Source organism: Mirounga angustirostris, unplaced genomic scaffold (assembly GCF_029215605.1).
Source record: "Mirounga angustirostris isolate CCGP_5_RB_7025 unplaced genomic scaffold, mMirAng1.0.hap1 SCAF_12, whole genome shotgun sequence".
NCBI classification, from domain to species: domain Eukaryota; kingdom Metazoa; phylum Chordata; class Mammalia; order Carnivora; family Phocidae; genus Mirounga; species Mirounga angustirostris.
In genome coordinates this window covers 84,485,237-84,507,321 of record NW_026991720.1, presented here as the reverse complement: position 1 = coordinate 84,507,321, position 22,085 = coordinate 84,485,237, and the positions used below count along the sequence as shown (strand labels likewise).

Genomic DNA, 22,085 nt, shown 5'->3' with positions numbered 1-22,085 from the left:
AGGAGAACTAGTTGGAAAAGATGGATATGAGTTTGAGATATAGGCAAGTGCCTTATATTAGAGTTCTCTTATCAGATGCAGCTCAAATTAATGGTGAGTCAATATGTAAAGTTTTAAAATGTTGTTCTATGTATAGGAGATTCTGTTAGTGTGTGTATGCTTCAGTATTGCATATGTGGAGGGGACCCTTGTAAAAGTCTTGTGGTGGCAGACAACAATGATTGCTTTTTGTGTGAGGAGGAAATAATCTCAGATCCTCTCTTAGTTCTTAGGTAGCCAGCTGTTAACAGCCTTTAAAACGGTCTCAAAAAAATCAAGATTACGCATGATTCCTTAACTTTTACTCTGGTCTAACAATTTAACAGTTTACCTTCCATTTGTCCTCCCTTTCCTGGCCTCCCTCATCATTGGCCTTATCTCTGCTGCTACTATTTCAGCATTTAGTTTAGTTTGGGACCCTTTTACAGTACTCTTCTCTCTGGCTTTGCTAATCACCCTGTTGGTTTTCTACTGTCTATTGTTAGCACTCCCCAAATCTTAGCTTAGTTTGGAGTTTTAGATCCATCTTTGACATAGTCACTATTAGATGTTCCACAGAACTGTAAAATTAATATGTTCAAAACTCAGCCTTCCTTACTCAAATTTGTCCTGCTGTGTGTGTTCCTTATCTCAGTGCCATCTTGTATCTGGTGGCTCAAGCTTGAAAACTGGATTCTACACTTTACCTTCATCCAACCTGTAGCCAAATCTTGTTAGTTCTAATCACCATCTTTTATATCTGTCTCCTTTCACTGTCCTTTCTACTAGTCTTAGTTCAAGTTACCATTATCTCTAGCCTAGATTATTGTATAACTGCCTCCTTATTGGGCTCCCTACTTCAAATCTGTGATGTTTCAATTCATTTTTCATGCTACAGCCTAAGTGATGGCTAGAGATCTGAACACATTTGGTTATGTCACTTTTCTGTTTATGAGATGATGTTCAAATTCCTAAAAATGTCCTACAAGGCTCTTGTTTAGCTCTTTAACTTCTCCTCAGTGCTTCTTGCTGCCTAGAACTTTGTCTACGCGTTATCCCTCGTTCCACAGTTCTACTACACCTAGCTAATGTCTACTCATCTTTTAGGACTCCACTTGAAAGGGAGGCCTTTATTATTCCCTAGACTAGGTTAGGTCCCCTTGTTGTCTCTTCCCATGTCACCTTGCACTTCTTCCTTCCTGACTTTCTTCACTTCATTTTAATCACTTATTTAGTTATCTTCTTCACTAGACACACAGCCTGTGAAATCTGGGGGCTGTGGTTATCTTGTTTCAGGTCAGGGTACCTCTGGGTAGTCAGTAACTGTTTGGGAAATTAACGAGTTGTACTGCATTTCAGCCCTTTCTGCCTGCTGAGAAGAGATATCTAGTTGTTATTCAGGAAAATTTTGGCAGGTATTTCAAAGTAAGAACAGTAGAAAAGTGATAATGGGATGAGAAGTTGATCAACAGCTCACAGACAGTGGTTAAATTGTCAAGTGAGCACAAGAGGCAGATATTAATGGTATGAGAACTAGAAAGGAAAGTCACTGTGTGGATAATACTAATTGTATTATGTTTGACTCGAGTTTCCGAATTGCCATTTTGTACACTCTAATCTCAAAAAAATAAAGCTTATCACTACATTATACGAAGAGGAAATTTTTTTATTTTTTATTTTTTTTAAAGATTTTATTTATTTGACAGAGAGAGAGACAGCAAGAGAGGGAACACAAGCAGGGGAGTGGGAGAGGGAGAAGCGGGCTTCCCGCTGAGCAGAGAGCCTGATGCAGGGCTTCATCCCAGGATCCTGGGATCATGACCTGAGCCAAAGGCAGACACTTAACGACTGACCCACCCGGGTGCCCTGGAAATTTTGTTTTTAATCTGCATGTATTTCAAAACCCGTAAGGGCATTATAAATGGAAATCCTATTTGTAATTTATTTAGACATAAAATTAGATAGGAATTAAGATTAATTTTGTTCCAGCAATCAGATAGTTTTTAATACCATTTTAACACCATTTATGGAATAGGTCATTCTTTGCACTCAGATGTGGAATGCCAGTTTTTATCCTATACTAAAATCACGTGTGCTTGGATCTATTTTTATTTTTCTAAATCTTTAAAAAAGATTTTATTTATTTATTTATAGATTTTTTTATTTTTAAGTAATCTCTGCACCCAGTGTGGGGCTGGAAATCACAACCCCGAGATCAAGAGTCCCATGCTCTACAGATTGAGTGCCAGGTGCCCCCTCAGGTCTATTTTTAGATTCCCAATTCTTTACATTTATCAGTTCATTTCTACTCAAGTAACACTCTCATTTTACTGTATCTTTAGATTTTAATATCTATAGGGCAAGGCCCCCCTGCTTCCATACTCTTTTTCAGAATTTTCTTGGCTTTTTAAAATACCAGGCTTGGGGCACCTGGGTGGCTCAGTTGGTTAAGCGACTGCCTTCGGCTCAGGTCATGATCCTGGAGTCCCGGGATCGAGTCCCGCATCGGGCTCCCTGCTCGGCAGGGAGTCTGCTTCTCCCTCTGACCCTCTTCCCCCTCATGCTCTCTGTCTCTCATTCTCTCTCTCAAATAAATAAATCTTAAAAAAAATAAATAAATAAAATAAAATACCAGGCTTATTGAGGCATAATTTACATAAGATAAAATTTACCCCTTTAAGGTATATAGGTCTCTGAGTTCTAATAAGTGTACATTGTAGCCACCAGCACAGTCATGATATTTTCTGTCACCTCAAAATGTTCCCTTTGCCACTCATTGCTCATACCTCCAGTCCCGGGTGTGATTTGTCTTTTGTTCCAATAGTTTTGCCTTTTCCAGAATGTCATATAAGTTGAATCTTACACTGTCTTTTTTATGTTTGGCTTCTTTCACTTAGCGTATTGCTTTTGAGATTCATCAGTGTTGCATTAATCAATTTATTCCTTTTATTTCTGAGTAGTAGTTCATTGCATAGAGATACCACAGTTTGTTTTTTCATTTTCCAGTTGGTGGACATTTGGATTGTTTCTGGTTTTTGATGGTTATGAATAAGCCCACTATAGTCATTCATTGATGAATCTTGTGGTGGACATAAGCTTTCATTCTCTTGAGCAAATATCTAGAAGTGGAATCACTGGGTTGTATGGTTAAATTTATGCTTAACTTCATAAGAAACTTCCATACTTTTCTCAAGTGGCTGTACTTTCTTCATTCCCACCAGCCCTTGATATTGTTATAGTCTACTAAATCTTAGTCATCCTAGTGGATATGTAGTAGTATTTCATTATGGTTTTAATTTGCAGTTCCCTAATGACTTCTGATGTTCAGCATCATTTTATGTGCTTATTTTCCATCCCTGTCTCTTCTTTGGTGAAGTGTCTGTTCAGATTATGTGTTGTTTTTATTTTCAAATTGTAATCATTCTTTACATATTCTGTGTACAGGTTCTTTATCAGATATGTATTTCACAAATGTATTCTCCCATTCTGTGGCTTTGCATTCCCTTAATATTATCCTTCACACTTCTTCAGAGCAGAAAAATTTGATTTTGGTGAAGTCTACTTCATAATTTATTTCTTTTATGGTTTGTGGTTTTTGTGTCTTAACCAAGAGAGCTTTGCCTAACCCAGGGTCACACACGTTTTCTCTTATATTTTCTTTTTGATACTTTATAGTTTTAGGTTTTACCTTTAGGGCTGTAGTGCATTTTGAAAATTTTTGTATTTGAGGTTTGGATCAAAGTTCCCTTACTTTTATTTTTCCTTATTGATTAAGTGGGAAATTATTTTGTGAAGTCCACTCTCTCCCCCCTCCCCCGACTCCAGTCACCTAGGGGTTTTCATTAAATTTATTGATTAAAGTAGGGGCAGATTGTAATTACAGAATTTTCTTTATACTTACAAGCTACATGTATGTCTTTACCTACTCTTATATTCTTTTATATCTCCATAAAGTCTATTGATATTTAATACAGATTATGAGTTTTCTTCTGGTATTTTGTTCATTTTGGGGAGTTTTTTCCAGATTGTTACTGGTATATAAGAAAGCTTTTGTTGTTTCTACATATACTTGATAATTGGGTATGTTAAGTGTGTAGTATTGAAAGGTTATCAATTCTTCATAATCAGGAACAGGTTTTTGTTTTGTTTTTGTTTTAAGTAGGCTCTGTGCCCAATGTGGGGCTTGAACTAATGACCCTGAGATTGAGGGTCACATGCTCTACTGACTGAGCCAACCAGGGGCCCTAAGGAACAGATTGAATCACAATAAGGTACTTTGTAATATTCAGGAAATGATTTCTTTGTGGTTCTTCAAACATTGTGTTTGTCTTTGAAATCTGAGATCTCTGTTAGCAGAGTATAACTATTCAACTTGACAAACACTTTTAGTGCTTAGGTGTCCTGGTAGGTTTTAGTAAAAATGACAAAATCAATATAAAGCTTCTGCCTTCAAGTACCTTAAGCAATCTAGCAGTATACCAGAAAAAGTAATTATAATATTTAATGCTCTAAGTTAAATACCCCAAGACAGATGGACAGTAGTGTTGATACTAGTGGAAATGGGAGTAGGCAGATATTAAGAAAGGGAGAAGGAATGCAGGAGGGAGGAGGGGATGCTTGAGAGAACCTTTGAAGGACAGTGTGGTAGGTTATCAGTAAAGAAATGAAGGAATTGGGACGCCTGGGTGGCTCAGTCAGTTAAGTGTCTGCCTTTGGCTTAGGTCATCCGGCTCCTTGCTCAGTGGGGAGCCTGCTTCGCCCTCTGCCACTCCCCCTGCTTGTGCACACTTTCTGTGTGTGTGTGTGTGTTTGTGTGTGTGTGTCAAGTAAAGAAGTAAAATCTTTTTTAAAAAAAATGAAGGAATTCTAGGTAGAGAGCATTATTTGAAGTGTAACATTCATCGAACTAGATAGGAAAACAACGATGCAGTGCCATAAAAGCTTAAGGAAGAAAATAATTCCGAGATGTTTGATTATAGTTCTGACATTATATATTGCTAAGCATCTTTATTCTAGCCCTTCACTTTTTTTTTTTTAAAGATTTTATTTATTTATTTGACAGAGAGAGAGCACAAGCAGGGGGCGTGGGAGAGAGAAAAAAGCAGGCTCCTGCTGAGCAGGGAGCCTAATGTGGGGCTCAGTCCCAGGATCCAGGGCTCATGACCTGAGCCGAAGGTAGATGCTTAACCAGCTGAGCCACCCAGGCACCCCTCTAGCCCTTCACTTTTGATTTTTAAATATCAGCGTGTTTTATAAGACAAATTCTGTTTTAACATTGACCTGAAGTCAGTGCAAGTTTTATACATACGTAACTTATACCAAACAACTTCTTCATTGACTCTAAGACTTTGTGAAGGATATATTATCTTTTGCTGTGTAACAGACTTAAAATTTGGTGGCGTAAAATACAACCATTTTATTATATTTAGTGATTTTATGGGTCAGGAATTCCAGCAGAATTGACTAGGTGATTCTGCTTCATGTGGGGTTGATTGGGGTTGCTCAGTGGTGGTCAGTTGGTGGCTGGTCTTGTTTACTAGGTCCCAAGATGGCTTTACTCACTTGGATGTTTTCTCATCCCTCTGATAACTAGATGCTAAGCCGAGCCCCTCTCTCTCTGTGTTATCTTGGGTCCTTTCCACGTGATCTCATCAGGATAGTTGGATTTCTTAGATGGCAGCTCAGGACTCCAAGAGACCTGAGTGGAAACAACGAGGCTTCTTATAACCTAGCTTTAGAAGTCTGAATCATTTCCTCCCTGTACATATAGTAGGGCATTAATATTTATAATGTATTACAAATTTTAATATATTAAAATGATTTAAATAAATTAAAATAAAAATTTGTAATGCATTACATAATATAATAGGTATATTTTGTAAAATTTCCCTTAGAGTACATTCTAAATTGAAAATAGATAAAGCACCTATAGGAGCATTATTTAATGATATTAACTAAATACATAACTTTTTATTTATTTTTATTTTTATTTTTTTTAAAGATTTTATTTATTTATTTGAGAGAGAGAGAGAGAATGAGAGAGAGCACATGAGAGGGGGGAGGGTCAGAGGGAGAAGCAGACTCCCTGCCGAGCAGGGAGCCCGATGCGAGACTCGATCCAGGGATTCCAGGATCATGACCTGAGCCGAAGGCAGTCGCTTAACCAACTGAGCCACCCAGGCGCCCAATACATAACTTTTTAAAATTTAGAACTTTAATTGGTTGCATGAAAAACATAAAGGGTATATAATAAGAGCAGTGGTTCCCATATATGCTGTTATCATTAACTACAAACTATATGACTTACTGTTTGCATTATAGAGCATAATTGTAATTAAATAATGTAATTGTATAATGTTGACTTCAGAGGTCTAGAATGCCCCAGTTCATGTGTGAATCACATTTTATATGACAGCTATAGTATAAAGTTCAGTGACTAGAATGATTTAAGTCTGTGATCTAGATACCAAGTAGAGTGCCTCAGTACTTTTATATCTTGCCTTTACAGTATTTTGAGAGGAGGAAAGCTATTTGTACTTCTGTTTTGGAGGCAGATCTTTCATGGTCGGTCAGTGAAGTAAGCCTGACCTGAAATTTTTTATTAGGGTAGGAGAGGGAGCCCAGACCACTATTTCATGTTATATCTGGCTTGGCTTTCATGTAGGTATATATATATTTATTTTTTGTTTTCCTTTTAGTGATTCTGTGTTTTTGGGACGACTGTTACTATACTGTTTGTCACTCTATGTGTGTTACTAGATGCCTTCTTAATACAATTCTGCTATTTATATTTAATAAAATGCTAGCTACCTTTGTTAAGTGCCTGTGATATATACTGGGCATAGTGTTGGAAATAATGCATATGTTGCTTTTAATCCTCATAAAAATCTAAAAGATAAGTGCTACTGTCTTTGACAGATGAGAATGCTGAGGCACAACATAGTTAATAAGTAATTTGTTTTGTGCCAGTTGGTGGCAGGAGCAGCTGGAAATTAAGTATGTCTGATTACAAAGCCTGAGTTATTTCCAACGTATTATAGTATGTTTAGAATTTCTTAATACACAGCCGTCTTAAACTACATCATTTTCAACATTCTCTTCCTTGTTTTTTTTGGTCTCAGTATTTAGAGCAAACTGCCTATTCCTGAATAGTAAGAGAGATAAGTATTGTACAATTTGAACTTCCTCATAATATCTTCAGGCAGAAACATTTTTTGCATTACTGTACAAAACATAGGACGTTTTTGCTTTATGAGTCATTATACTAAATTTTTCCCCTTCTTAAAAAAAGCAGAAACGTAGAATCATAAAATACTAGCAAAGAAAGGTTCATCAGAGATAGCATAAGCCCCTGATTTTACAAGTACAAGCAACAGAAGCTCCATAACACTCCTTCAGTTCAGCAGTTCGCAAGTCCTTATGTTCTAAGTTACTGGAACTGCACAGATCTTTCATATCTCAGGGTTCTTAACACAGCAATTTTTACAGTTAAGTCCATAAGGACCTTTCACCCTTTAACAGTTGCCCTCAGTATAGATGAGCAGACAACCCTAGAGGAGGAGTCAGGTATTTTAAATACCGTCTGCCTCATGCCTGTCAGATCTCAGCCATCCCTTAATTAGAAGAAAGGGTTTTTCTTCTTTGCCTTCCAACTTTCTGGAACCCATTTCTATGTCATTCCTTCCCCTATTATATAACTATCTACTGGAGAAGATTTGGTGCAGAAGAGCTAGAAGTAGTGCTCCTTGTATGTGCCAGTTATAAGTTAGGAACTATCCCTTATTAGCTAAATACAATGAAACATTTGTGGTCCAAAGAATTCTCATTATGGTTTTTTTTTTTCCCCTAAAGTGTGGTATAAGAGCTTTTAACTGGAAATTTGGGGACTTGGTTAGGACTTTTCCTACTTCTGCCACTTAGTCTCTGTCCCTGAGAAAATCTTAAATGCTCTGGGCCTTGACGAGGAGAGTAGGTAAAATCTTTAATTTGTTTCTATGAAAAAACTAATTTTATTGAAACTTCTCTGGCAGCTGCCCCACTTCAACACTATCTTATTGATTGTTGTCGTACCTCTGCTATTTTTTATTGTTTATTTCTAGAGTCTTATAAGAGCATTTACTTTCTTAAATTACGTCACAATTTCTCTAATTTGTCCTCTGCTTCTTATATGATTCAACAAACATTTACTGCCTGCTATATGCTTGGCACTGTGTAGGGGAATGCAGAGAGGAAAGCTGTTTATATTTCTTGACTTCAGGAATTTATAATTTAATTGGAAAGATTATTAGCTGCAATGTAAGAGACACTTTGTATTATTACGCATCTTGTTTCTTTTTCTGAATGTTGCTTTTTTCTTTTTATCTTCTGTGACTGCTGACCCTTCAGATGATTATCAGTAATTTGCTTTTATTTACATTAACTCTTTTCTTCTTTTGCCCCATGGAAACTTCATTGATTTTGAGCATCTTATGTGCAAAACACTATTCTAGATTCTATAGAAGAAGACAAAGATGTGTTAGATACAAAAACTGCAGAAGAATTCTTAATCTCAGGAAACAAACAGGGTGGGAGGGATGGGGTGGCTTGGGTGATGGACACTGGGGAGGGTATGTGCTATGGTGAGCGCTGTGAATTGTGTAAGACTGATGAATCACAGACCTGAACCTGTGAAACAAATAATACATTATATATTAAAAAAAAAAGAAGATAGTAAGAAGGGAAAAATGAAGGGGGGTGGAAATCAGAGGGGGAGACGAACCATGAAATACTATAGACTCTGAGAAGCAAACTGAGGGTTCTAGAGGGGAGGGGAGTGGGGGATGGGTTAGCCCGGTGATGGGTATTAAGGAGGGCACATACTGCATGGAGCACTGGGTGTTATACACAAACAATGAATCATGGAACATTACATCAAAAACTAATGATGATTAACATAACATAAAATTAAAAAAAAAAAGACAAACCAAAAAACTGCAGAAGAGTTTATATTCAGCAGGGCAGATAGAACAGGTACACAAAGAAGCAGAATTCAAATCATAAGAGAGGGAGAAGGAGGCAGTGGGGTCATTTCTAGTTGTAGGGATCAGGGAGTCCTTAATGAAAAGCTGAATTTCAGCTGGATCTTGCAGGATGTGTAGGATTCTGGTCGGCAAGAGTAGGGATGGGCAAAGGCATTCTAAGTAAATGGAGTAAGACTCAAGTAGTAATGAATTAAACAATCTGGAATCTTGTGTACATATACATATGGTTGAATAGTAGAAGAAATGATTAAAGTATGAGTCTTCACTATACAGATTCTTGAATGGCATACTGTGGGAAGTTTCTTTTTTTACATAGGGTGGATTTGTTCACTTGTTTAAAGTAGAGGAGAGTGACATGATAAACTATATTTTCAAGGAATATTTTTTTGTCACTGCTGAGTGGATTGGTGGAGAGGAGAGAAATTTTAAGTAGGAAGATCACTTCTTTCAAAAGATAATTAATCAGTTATGGTGATAGCTGTGGAAAGGGAAAGGAAGATGGACGTATTTCAGTAGACTGAACTAAACAAGTGATTTAATGTTAGGGGAAAAACTAAAGAGGGAGGTGTAAAGGTTTTAAGAATTTTGAATTTGGATGTCAGGGGCTGTTGTGCCATTAACCTAAACAGGGAATTAAAAGGAGAGCTTGAACCTTATTTATATAAGAAAGATGATAATTTTGGTGTTAAATATTTTTCTTTTTTTTTTTTTAAGATTTTATTTATGTATTTGACAGAGAGAGAGAGAGACACTGAGAGAGGGAACACAAGCAGGGGGAGTGGGAGAGGGAGAAGCAGGCCTCCTGCTGAGCAGGGAGCCCGACGCAGGGCTCGACCCCAGGACCACGACCCCAGGACCACGACCCGAGCCGGAGGCAGACGCCCAACGACTGAGCCAACCAGGCGCCCCAAATATTTCTTTTCTTTTTAAAATTTTTAAAAATTTTTTTATTTTTTTAAGAATCTCTCTACCCAGTATGGGGCTTGAACTCACAGCCTCAAGATCAAGAGTTGCGGGCTCTGCTGACTGAGCCAGCCAGGTGCCCCAGGATGTTAAATATCTCTTACGGAGATGACGTGGTGAAGCTTGGCCAAGAGGTTGGGTTGAGAGATTAGTTTGGGGATTCATTTGCCTAATGGTTACAGTTTAAATCCTAGGAATGCATTTTTAGACAAGTATAGAGAAAGGAGGTACACCTAAGATAAAATCCTAAGGAGAATGTGCAGGTTTTGATGGTAGGATCATGAGTTATGGAGTCGTCACGATAGTGGAGTTCCACTGACTTTAGGGAGAAGTTTTGAGTAAGAGGCTAGTAATATCTCTTGCAGTGAGGACCAATAAAAAAAAAAAGGCTGATAAGTGAAATATGTCAATCAGAGAAAGACAATTATCGTATGATATCACTCATATGTGGAGTTTAAGAAACAAAACAAAGCATCATAGGGGAAGAGAGGAAAAAATAAGATGAAACCAGAGAGGGAGACAAACCATATGAGACTCAATCATAGGAAACAAACTTAGGGTAGCTGGAGGGGAGGTGGATAGGGGAATGGGGTGATTGGGTGATGGACATTAAGGAGGGCATGTGATGTAATGAGCACTGGGTATTATAATAAGACTGATGAATCACTGAACTCTACTTCTGAAACCAATAATACATTATATGTTGGTTAATTGAGTTAAATAAAAAAACGGAAAACTAGCCTTAAAGCAAGTCTCTTTAAAAACAAGTGTTCCAAACACTACTTCTATGTCATATATAGAATGGCTCAGTGATTTGTTGATGAGATTTTCAATAAATATTTCTGTACAAGCAAAATAAAATCTTTTTTTTTTTTTAAGATTTTATTTATTTGAGAGAGAGAGAGAAACCGCATGAGAGGGGATAGGGTCAGAGGGAGAAGCAGGCTCCCTGCTGAGCCGGGAGCCTGATGTGGGACTCGATCCCAGGACTCTGGGATCATGACCTGAGCCGAAGGCAGTCGCTTAACCAACTGAGCCACGCAGGCTCCCAAGAAAATTAAAATCTTTAAAAAAAGACTGAGAAGGCATCACTCCTTTTTACTATATCTTTTATCTTTTCCTTTCCATTTTTGTAATGTTACTTTCCCTCTTCCTCCCCACTTCAATTCTGTATTATTTCTCATTTTCTCCTGTTTCCTGCTTGTTTTTTTTTTTTATTTATTTTTTTTTTTTATTTTTAAAGATTTTATTTATTTATTTGAGAGAGAGAGAATGAGAGAGAGCGAGCACATGAGAGGGGGGAGGGTCAGAGGGAGAAGCAGGCTCCCTGCCGAGCAGGGAGCCCGATGTGGGACTCGATCCCGGGACTCCAGGATCATGACCTGAGCCGAAGGCAGTCGCTTAACCAACTGAGCCACCCAGGCACCCTGTTTCCTGCTTGTTTTCAGATCTATTTCTAGCTATACTTCTGTCTGGGGAGGGTGATCAGGAAGATCAGTGTTGTTGTTCAGACTAACTGATTTCATAGACTGCATTATTACAGTGTGAATCATGGCACATACCCAAAGCAGGCAAAACTGTGATAGCATGAAGCCTATTTGAGGTTTGTTCTACAAGAATATATTGTGGCTGAAAGCTTTAGCAGGAAATTCTACCAACACTTCTTAAGAAGTAAGTGTGGATTTTTAGAACACTTCTTTTTTATTTTTATTTTTTTATGTAAGTTCTATGCCCAGCGTGGGGCTTGAACTCATGACCCTGAAATCAAGAGTTGCTCTGCTGACTGAGCCAGCCAGGCCCCCCGTGACACTTCTTAAAAAAAATTTTTTTTTAAATGAACTTATATAAAGATCCTTTTTTATTATTATTATTTTTTTATTTTTTATTTTTTTAAGATTTTATTTATTTGAGAGAGAGAATGAGAGACACAGAGCACGAGAGAAAGGAGGGTCAGAGGGAGAAGCAGACTTCTTGCTGAGCAGGGAGCCCGATGTGGGACTCGATCCTGGGACTCCAGGATCATGACCTGAGCCGAAGGCAGTCGCTTAACCAACTGAGCCACCCAGGCGCCCCTAAAGATCCTTTTTTAAACAAAAATCTTTGGTTTAATGAGTCATGGTATAGTATGGGATTTCTGTCTTTTCCTTAAAATCTATTAAATGTAACAAATAGTGCATGTATATATACATATTCAGAATACATATATAATTGTATCGTATTTTCTCCTTTCATTCTTCTTTTTGTTAACTATAGCGTGAACTTGACATAACGTATATAAAGTGAGGTAGAAATGCACTTGAACAATTGTAATGAAGGGAGGACTTTGTAAAAAGGAAGAGTATTTTCATGTATGTGTGTATTAGGTTATATATTCATTGTTTTATTTTGAAGTGCTTTTTTCTTATTTCTTCTGATAGATCTTAAGTGATTCTAAATCTTTAAAAAAAGTACTTGTCTGAACATAATTATCAGTTTTTCTTTCAGGAAAGAGATGTAGGCTAACAATTACATAAGTAATAAATATGAATCCCTTTCTGTTGTAGAAATTATAATTAATAATAATAATAAATATAAGTTTAGAAGTAAAGGAAATAAAAATCAAGAGTTCCTTTTATTCCTTCTACAGGAGTAAACCCTGTTAGGTGTTTTGTGTTCTTCCTTCCAGACTTTTTCCTATGCATTTACATATATACATAAATACATGTACACACAGAAAAGAATATGTAGCCAGTTTTTGAAAACCTAAATATGCTATATGTATTTTTCTATAACTTGCTCGTTTTACTTAACAGTGTGTCTTGGAGCTCTGTCCATTACACAGAGTGAAATTTATACACACATGTACACAAACTGTGTGTGTCTGTGTTACGTATGTAGGTAGAGTTGACACCAGTGCCACGGTAGCCTCATGCACACAAACTGTATTTCTTACTTACTTATTTGACTGTGGTTGACACACAATGGCCCATTGGCTTCAGGTACACCAGTAGTGATGTGACAGTTTATACGTATGCTGTGCTCACCACAAGGAAGCCACCGTCTGTCCCATAAATATGGAAGGCTTCGTGAATTTGATACCTTTCTTACTTAGGGGCCATGCTAATCTTCTCTGTATGGTTTCAATTCCAATTTTCGTACATATGCTGCTGAAGTAAGCACTGTATTTCTTTCTTTTAATTAAGTTTTGCCTTTATAAATTTATATATATGACCTTTAGTAATCTCTTAATTTTAGGAGAGTTTTAGATTTACAGAAAAATTAGAGTGTGTCCATGTATTCCGTACTTACTTTCTCTTACTGAAATTTTACATTTGTATTATACGTTTGTCGCAATTAATGAGTCAGTATTGACACATTATCATTATTAACTAAAGCCATACTTTATTCAGGTTTCCTTAGTTTTTACCCAGTGTCATTTTTCTGTTCAAGGAATCCCACCCAGGATACTACATTACGTTTAGTCATCATGTCTGTATAGGCTTTTCTTGGCTATGGCAGTTTCTCAGACTTTTCTTGCTTTTGATTACCTTGATGGTTTGAGGAGTACTGGTCAGGCATTTTGTAAAATGTCCCTCAATTGGGATTTGTCCTATGTTTTTCTCATGATTAGAATGGGGTTATCGGTTTTTGAGAGGAAGGCCCATGACTTTGTAAATTTTAAAAATAAAATTTAATTTAAAAAATCAAGGGGTGCTTGGGTGGCTCAGATGGTTATTGGTCTAACTCTTGGTTTCAGCTCAGGTCATGATCTCATGGGTCTTGGGGTCTATCCCCCCCTCAGCAGGGAGTCTGCTTGAAGATTCTCTGCCTCTGCCCCTCCCCCCACTTACGTGCATGCACTCTCTTCTCTCTCTCTCTCAAATAAATAAATCTTTAAAAAAAATCAAGTAGTACTGAAAGGTTTTTGTTTTTTGTTTTTTAAAGATTTTACTTATTTGTCAGAGAGAGAGAACACAAGCAGGGGGAGTGGGAGAGGGAGAAGCAGGCTCCCCACTGAGTAAGGATCCCGATGCAGTTCTCGATCCCAGGACCCTGGGATCATGACCTGAGCCGAAGGCAGGTGCTTAACCGACTGAGCCACCCAGAGCCACCCAGGTGTCCCAGTACTGAAAGGTTTATAATGAGAATTGGCCCTAACTCTCTCTAGTCCCTGCCCTGGCCCCCAGCTGTTAACTCTTTTAATTCCAAATTTCTAAATAAAGTGCTCATACTGCCTTTTAATTTTTTATTGGTCAGTTTTAGACATATATTGCATTCTTCTTAAGATTAAGAAGAATTTAGCACTTTTATAACCTAGCTTCTTTCCTACCCAGTAATTTCATAAAACTTAGTTGAAACATAATAATCAGTGTTAATTATGACTTTGCAAATACTGTTGAGTGCAGATCAGAGATCCTTTTCTGTATGGTCTTCTGGGTTTTCATAATAAAGAATTGGCTCTCTTTACACACAGATAAATGGTCTCCAACTTACAATGACTTACAATTTTTTGACTTGATTATAGTGCGAAAGTGATGCAATTCAGTAGAAATCGTACTTTTGAATTTTTTTTAAAGATTATTTATTTATTTATTTATTTGACAGAGAGAGACAGTGAAAGAGGGAACACAAGCAGGGGGAGTGGGAGAGGGAGAAGCAGGCCTCCCGCTGAGCAGGGAGCCCAGTGCATGGCTCAGTCCGAGGACGTTGGGATCATGACCTGAGCCGAAGACAGACGCTTAATGACTGAGCCACGCAGGTGTCCCTGTACTTTTGAATTTTGAACTGTACTTTCTGAATTGGCAATATGTGGTAGGATATTCTCTGGTGATGCTGGGTGGGGCAGTGAGCCATAATGCTAGTCAATCATGGGATCACAAGGGTCAACAGTCCATACACTTAAAATTATTCTGTCCCCATACAGCCGTTCTTTTTCTTATTTTTAGTACAATATTCAATAAATTACTTGAGATATTCAACACTTTACTATAAAATAGACTTTGTGTTGGATGATTTTGTCTGACTGTAGGCTAATGTAAGTGCTCTGAGCACATTTGGTGAATTAGGTGTATTAAATGCATTTTTGACTTAATGATACTTTCAGTTTACAACGAATGGATTTATTGAGATGAAATCCCCTTGTTTGTAAGTCAGGAAGCTCTGTTTATATCTATTACATCTTCATTTTCTGTCCTGTTCTCTGTGTTGTGTGATAAGAGATGATATAGCAATTCCTCTTTATTCCTGGAGGTACTTTCTGCAGTGCTCTGTTGCTGTCCTTCAGTCTGAACTGGCTACCCTTTAAGCCACCTGCACAGCTTTCATACAGGTAGTTCCTTGTGTGCCCACCTGTGCTGGGTCTCCTGCTTCCTTGGTTTTATGCCTTCTTCCTTCTTTGTTTAGTCCTTAAAATTTTCTTGAGCATATCCTAAGAGGGGATGCGTGTATGATAAAAATATTTGAATTTTTGCTTGTCTGATCATGTCTTCCCTCATACTTGATTGATAGTTTGGCAGATTAAAGAATTCTAAGTTAAAAATTATTTTCATTCAGCATTCTGAAGGCACTTGTTTGTTGTATTGCTTTCTAGCATCTACTGTCATGTTGAAGAGTTCCACGCTATTACCTGATCTTTTATGTGATCTGGTTTTGTTTTGTTTTTTTAATTCCTTTGGAGACTGGATCTTTTCTTTATCTCTAGTGTACTGAAATTTCATGATGGTGTGCCTGGTGTGTGTGTGGGAAGGGGGGCTACCACTGTGAATTCCATTCTTTGTACTCATCCCTTGATGGAATCTTAATTTTGGTGACTGATCTTTTCTGAGAAAATTTCTTTTATTTATTTATTTTGGTATTTTTCTTCCCTATAAAATTTTATTTTCCTTTTCTGAAATTTCAGTTAATTTGATAATGGATCTCCTGAATCCTTTAGGAATTTGGTCCTCCAGGTTACCTTATTTTCTGCTATTTTCCACTTCTTCGTCTTGTTGCTCTCTTTTTGGAAGATTATCTCAACTTACCTTCCAACTTTTTGAGTTTTTCAGTTTTGCCTTTGTATTTTTAAATTCTAAAAGTTCTTTTTTTTTTTTAATTTCCCAATTCAATTCAGTTTAAGCATTTTAGAGAAGTACAATCAGGTTGTTTTTAGCTCCACCCTTTGCCTTGCCTGGGGTACCTGAGGTTCAAGCCTGTTCATTTTCTCCTGAAAACGAAAAGTGGATGTTTGCCTTAAGGAGTGAGATTGAATGATTACTTGACTCTTTGGGACAAGGGTGGGAAGACTGGGAAGTCCTACTATTTTTTATGTAAACTTTTAAACGATTTCCCTTATTTAAAGACTCCTGTGTGTGGTGTGTATACACAGATGTATATACCTAAATATATGTGTATGAGTTTTCATATATTTACACAGATATATATATATATGATACATAGGATCATTTTATATGTTTACATTTATATATGTTAAATTGCCTTTTTCTTCTAATATTTCATGAACATTATCCCTGCCTCATGATATTAACTATTATTCAAACATGATTTTTTTTTTTTTTTTTTTGACAGAGACACAGTGAGAGAGGGAACACAAGCAGGGGGAGTGGGAGAGGGAGAAGCAGGCTTCCCGCTGAGCAGGGAGCCTGATGTGGGTCCCGCTGAGCAGGGCCCTGGGATCATGACCTGAGCCAAAGGCAGACGCTCAACGACTGAGCCACCCAGGCATCCCTCAAACATGATTTTAAATGGCTTCGTATTTTCCCATTAATGAATATACCCAAATTTATTTAATCAGTCTCCATTTGTTAAACATTTAAGATATTTACAGTTTTTCGTAATTATAAATAATATGAGATGAGGACTCCTGGGCATCTATGTTTGTGCTGGCTTGTTATTTCCTTTTTATTGAATCCTAGCAGTGGCATTCTGGGATCATAGGAATGATTGGGCTTTTTTTGTTTTGTTTTATTTTTGTTTTTTGTGGGGGGAAGAGGGAGAGGGAGAGAGAGAATTTCAAGCAGGCTCCATGCCCAGAACGGAGCCTGTCGCAGGGCTCCATCTCTTGACCTGAGATCATAATCTGAGCCAAAATCAAAAGTCTGACGCTTAACCTACTGAGTCACCCAAGAATGATCAGTTTTTTTTTTTTAAAGATTTTATTTATTTATTAGAGACACAGCAAGAGAGGGAACACAAGCAGAGGGGGAGTGGGAGAGGGAGAAGCAGGCTTCCCTCGGGAGCAGGGAGCCCGACTGACGTGGGGCTTGATCCCAGGACCCTGGGATCATGACCTGAGCCGAAGGCAGACGCTTAACGACTGAGCCACCCAGGTGTCCCAGGAATGATCAGTTTTAATGCTTTCCATCATATTGTTAAATTGCCTTCCAGTAAGACTTTTTAGTTTATACTTATCATTCTGTAGAAGTGCTTATTTTACTTAACCTTTGCCATTACTCTTAAGAAAAATGGTCAGTTTGGGGGCGCCTGGGTGGCTCAGTCGTTAAGCGTCTGCCTTGGGCTCAGGTCATGATTCCAGGTCCTGGGATCGAGCCCCGCATCGGGCTCCCTGCTCCGCGGGAAGCCTGCTTCTCCCTCTCCCACTTCCCCTGCTTGTGTTCCCTCTCTCGCTGTGTCTCTCTCTGTCAAATAAATAAATAAAATCTTTAAAAAAAAAAAAAAGTCTTTAAAAAAAAAGAAAAATGGTCAATTTGATAAGTGAAAATGGTTTTATATTGTTTTAATTTGTGTTTTTTTTTGAAGACTGATAAGGTTGAACTTTTTTTTAATATTTACTTGACATTAACATTCTCTGGAATTTGTTTTATGTCCTTTGCACCTTTTTCTATTTTTTTAAAAAAAGATTTATTTATTTACTTGAGAGAGAGAGCGCACATGAATGCTTGTGCTCCCAGGGGTGGGGGGGAGGGGCAGAGGGGAAGAGGGAGAGAAAAATCCCAAACAGTCTCCCCACTGAGCAGGGCCCATCTCAAGACTTTGAGACCATGGCCTGAGCCGAAATCTTAGAGTCTGATGCTTAACCAACTGAGCCACTCACGCACCCCTGCACTGTTATTTTCTTTCTCTATTTTTTCTTATTTTTAAAAAAATACTAAGTTGTAAGAATTCTTCCTATAAAAAGAGATCTATATAAAAAAGAAATTACCCCATGGTCTTTTAAGGAAAATTATTTGTTTTTATTGAGACACATAGAAAAATTGTGGATCCCTAACATTTTTGGAGGAGTAGCTTCATTAAATCTTAGGATTTTTTTTTTTTTTTTTGTCAAAAACAACCAGGCCCGTTAGAAAAGGGAAATAAATTTGAGGAACTACTTCTGGAAGGCTGTAAGGACTAAGAATTTCCTTCCTTGCTGTGGTATGACTAGGAAAAGAAGGAAGAATTAACAAAGATCAACATAGAGCACCTAAGAGGAAAGAAAGTTATGATGTATTGTAGAAAGTAATGCAGTAATCTCTTACTATATCGCAGGACCTGTTTCATGAATCCAACAAGCACTTACTGGGTTAGAGCCTTCTCTACCGTTAAGGAACATACACTGTACTCTGGTGGGGGGAGGAATGATTATAAAGAGAAAGATACATTTATATCAGAAAGAATACAGTGTGAAATTTGCTGTAATAAGGCTAGAGAGAACCTGCCTACTGTATTATACAGGATAGTTTTAATGGACCTGGTCTGATTTCTTAGCACAGAGCAGATGAGAATGAGCCTATTGATGACTGCCAGAAGTTATAACTGTCACCTCTCATATGTGGAATAATAAATGACACCCAAGACAATAAAAATTAAATGATGCTCAAATCCTGTAGTTTTGAACAGGTGAATTTTGTTTTGCTTTTGAGTTCATCAATATGAATATGATAATGAGTTTAAATATTTGTCATAATGAAAAGACTAAATTATATTTCTTAGATTTTTGTAAACAGGGAAGTATGTAATACATTTTGAAAATTATTAGAATGATTAAAAAATAGTGCCAATCTTCTGTTATCTAGAAACTATGAATGAATTCTTAAGATTGCAGATAAATGGATTTTTGTTGTATTATAAATCTCTTAAGGGGTGCCTGGGTGGCTCAGTTGGTTAATCAAGTCTGTCTCTTGATTTCAGCTCAAGTCATGAAGTCAGGGTTGTGAGATCTGGCCCCCATCAGACTCCATGCTGGGTGTGGAGCCTGCTTAAGATTCTCCCTCTCCCTCTGTCTATCCCCTCTTATTCTCCCCCTCACTCCTCTCTAAGAAAATTAAAAATATCTCTTAAAAGGATTCTCTAACAATGCTTTTTATAAGTTTGACTTTCTCCTTACTGAAGTGATTCATCTAATATTTGTGTATGTGCTTTCATCTCTATATTATTATAATGACTTTAATACAGGTGAAGACTAGTAAATTTTATTATAACCAAATGAAAACAATGATTTTTATTTAAGAGCTGGTTTTCCATAGTGGTACCAATAAGAATCAAATGATATCGATGTTAAGACTCTTTAGTACAGCACTATTATTCATTTTCATCTCTTGCATATAAGTGCTCAATAGAAATATATTGTGTGCATGAAATCTGAAATATATTGTTAAATCAGTAAATTGAATATATGTTTGAAAATCCCATTTATATCTTATTTGAAATTATTTTAATCAATTTTATTTTTTATATCATAACTTTTACATACAGTGTAAGTCTTCACGTGTATTTTTCCACACGTGTAATTTGTAGTTTGTTCTGGTTTCATAATGACTTAGTCATTTATTCCTTCTCCTTTCTTTCATTCTTATATTCCTTCTGCTTCTGTAGGTTCAAACTCTTATCATGGGTCTGTTTATATCTGTCTTTCCTCTCTCCCCTCGCCCCCTTTTTATTTTTATCTTTTTTTATTTTTTATTTTCATTTTTTTTGAGATTTTATTTATTTGAGAGAGAATGAGAGAGAGAGCATGAGCAGGGAGGGAGGGAGAGGGAGAAGCAGACTCCCCTGCTGAGCAGGGAGCCCTATACGGGGCTAGATCCCAGGACCTGAGCCAAAGGCAGACGCTTAACCAACTGAGCCATCCAGGCACCCCCCCCTTTATTTTTAAATAAAACTTGCAGTCCTTATGTTAAGTTGGACTTTTCAAAACCGATAATTTCTTGTTCTTATGGTAGAATAATTTTTACTTTTATCCCAATAATTAGCTAAAAATTCCTTCTAAACCTTAGATTAGACCATGAAGGGTAAAACCATACAAATTCTTGGTCATGAAGAGAAATGATTTTTTAAGAATGACCATTTTTTTTTTTAAGATTTTATTTATTTGAGAGAGAGAGAGAGAGAGAGAAACAGCATGAGAGGGGAGAGGGTCAGAGGGAGAAGCAGGCTCCCCGCTGAGCCGGGAGCCCGATGTGGGACTCAATCCCAGGACTCCGGGACCATGACCTGAGCCGAAGGCAGTCGCTTAACCAACTGAGCCACCCAGGCGCCCAAGAATGACCATTTTTTAAAGAACAATATTTTACAGTAAACATGATGCCAGGGAGCTGTTTTCCTTGTGAAAACATGTAGAAGTGGCTTTTATGACTATGAATGCATTAAAATATAGTAACAGCAGAATTGCGATTTTATAGACGGTGTTCTAAATTGTTATGACAAAAAATGCTTATTATGGCTCAATATTATGGATAGACATAGATAATATTCTGCATTCATAAGGCTCATATCTTTGCAGTACGCTTTTGTATATATTTCCTATTTAATCTTTATTTAAACTCCATTTTACAGCTGAGATAGGAGATCTGAAAGTTTGTTATCAAGGTTGCAGAACTTGAACCTAGGTCTTCTGAACTTGTAGGCTTTCCACTTTGTTATAGCTGTAACATGTTTACCTGTAACATATAAACATGTCTTACAACATCTTTATGTTATCTGTAACATGATTTATGAAACATTTAATGGAGGAATTTAAAGTTGGATTTTGAAAAAGTATATGCCCTGACAAGAAGCAAAAAATTCTAGGAAGGTTGAAGGTAGATTGAAAGATTGAGACAGGTGTGTAGGTTGGGACAGCAGTTACCCCCCAAAAACGCTTTTCTGCTATGAATATATAGGATGATTTGTGTTTGCTTCCTTTCCTTAGAAGGTTCTAAGTGTGGGGTGGGAGGGTAACTAGTTATGTTGTCAGTCACTCTTCTTGTCTTGGCTATGTCATTGTTTTTGTTTCTAGATGTTTTTCATATAATGACTTAACATCTTCAATTTATCTTTACCTAATATTATACCGGAAGGCATATTCTAGGACCCTTTTTCCTGTTTTATGAAACTAATATGGTCCTATTGCAGAAACTTTGAAACTTTTTGCTACTTAAAAATAATCGCTTTTAGGGGTGTCTGGCTGGCTCAGTCAGTAGAGCTTGTGACTCTTGATTTTGGGGTCATGAATTCAAGCCCCACATTGGGTGTAGAATTTACCTTAAAAAAATAATGGCTTTTAATAATTTGCATTATTATTTTTCAGTCTGATTTTTGAATGTGTATTAATTATAATTTCAAAAAATTGGGATGATAATTGGGGTGCCTGGGTGGTACAGTTTAAGCAGTTAAGTGGCCAACTCTTGGTTTCAGCTCAGGTCCTGATCTCAGGGTCATGAGATCCAGTCCCATGCTCAGCGTGGAGTCTGCTGAAGATTCTCTCTTCCTCTCCCTTTGCCCCCCACCCACATTCTGCTCTCATAAATAGGTAGGTAGGTAGGTAGACAGATAGATAGATAGGGATGTATAGGGGCAGGAGTTATATATGGAAAATCTGTGTGCACTTTCTGTTCAGTTTTGCTGAGAGCCTAAAACTGCTCTAAAAAATAAAGTCTAGGGGCCTCTGGGTGGCTCAACTGGTTAATGTCTGACTCGTGATTTCCACTCAGGTCATGATCTCAGGGTCATGAGATTGAGCCTTGCATCTGGCTCTTTTGCTCAGCGTGGAGTCTGATTGTCCCTCTCCCTCTGCTCCTCCCCCTGCTTACGTGCATGTGTGTGCACGCTCTCTCTCTCAAATAAAGAAATAAAAATCTTAAAAAAATAAGGTCTATCGGGGTGCCTGGGTGGCTCAGTTGTTAAGTGTCT

At 37.4% G+C, this 22,085-nt stretch overlaps 1 protein-coding gene and 1 non-coding gene across 3 annotated transcripts in view; one reads left to right on the top strand and one right to left on the bottom strand.

Moving 5' to 3' along the window:
• Positions 1-22,085, top strand: part of RSBN1L (round spermatid basic protein 1 like) — a 69,315-nt gene that overhangs the window by 10,298 nt on the left and 36,932 nt on the right. The window lies entirely within an intron of this gene.
• Positions 13,049-13,160, bottom strand: LOC123836182 (U6 spliceosomal RNA). Its single transcript, XR_006788882.1, has one exon. It is a non-coding gene; the product is annotated as a U6 spliceosomal RNA (small nuclear RNA).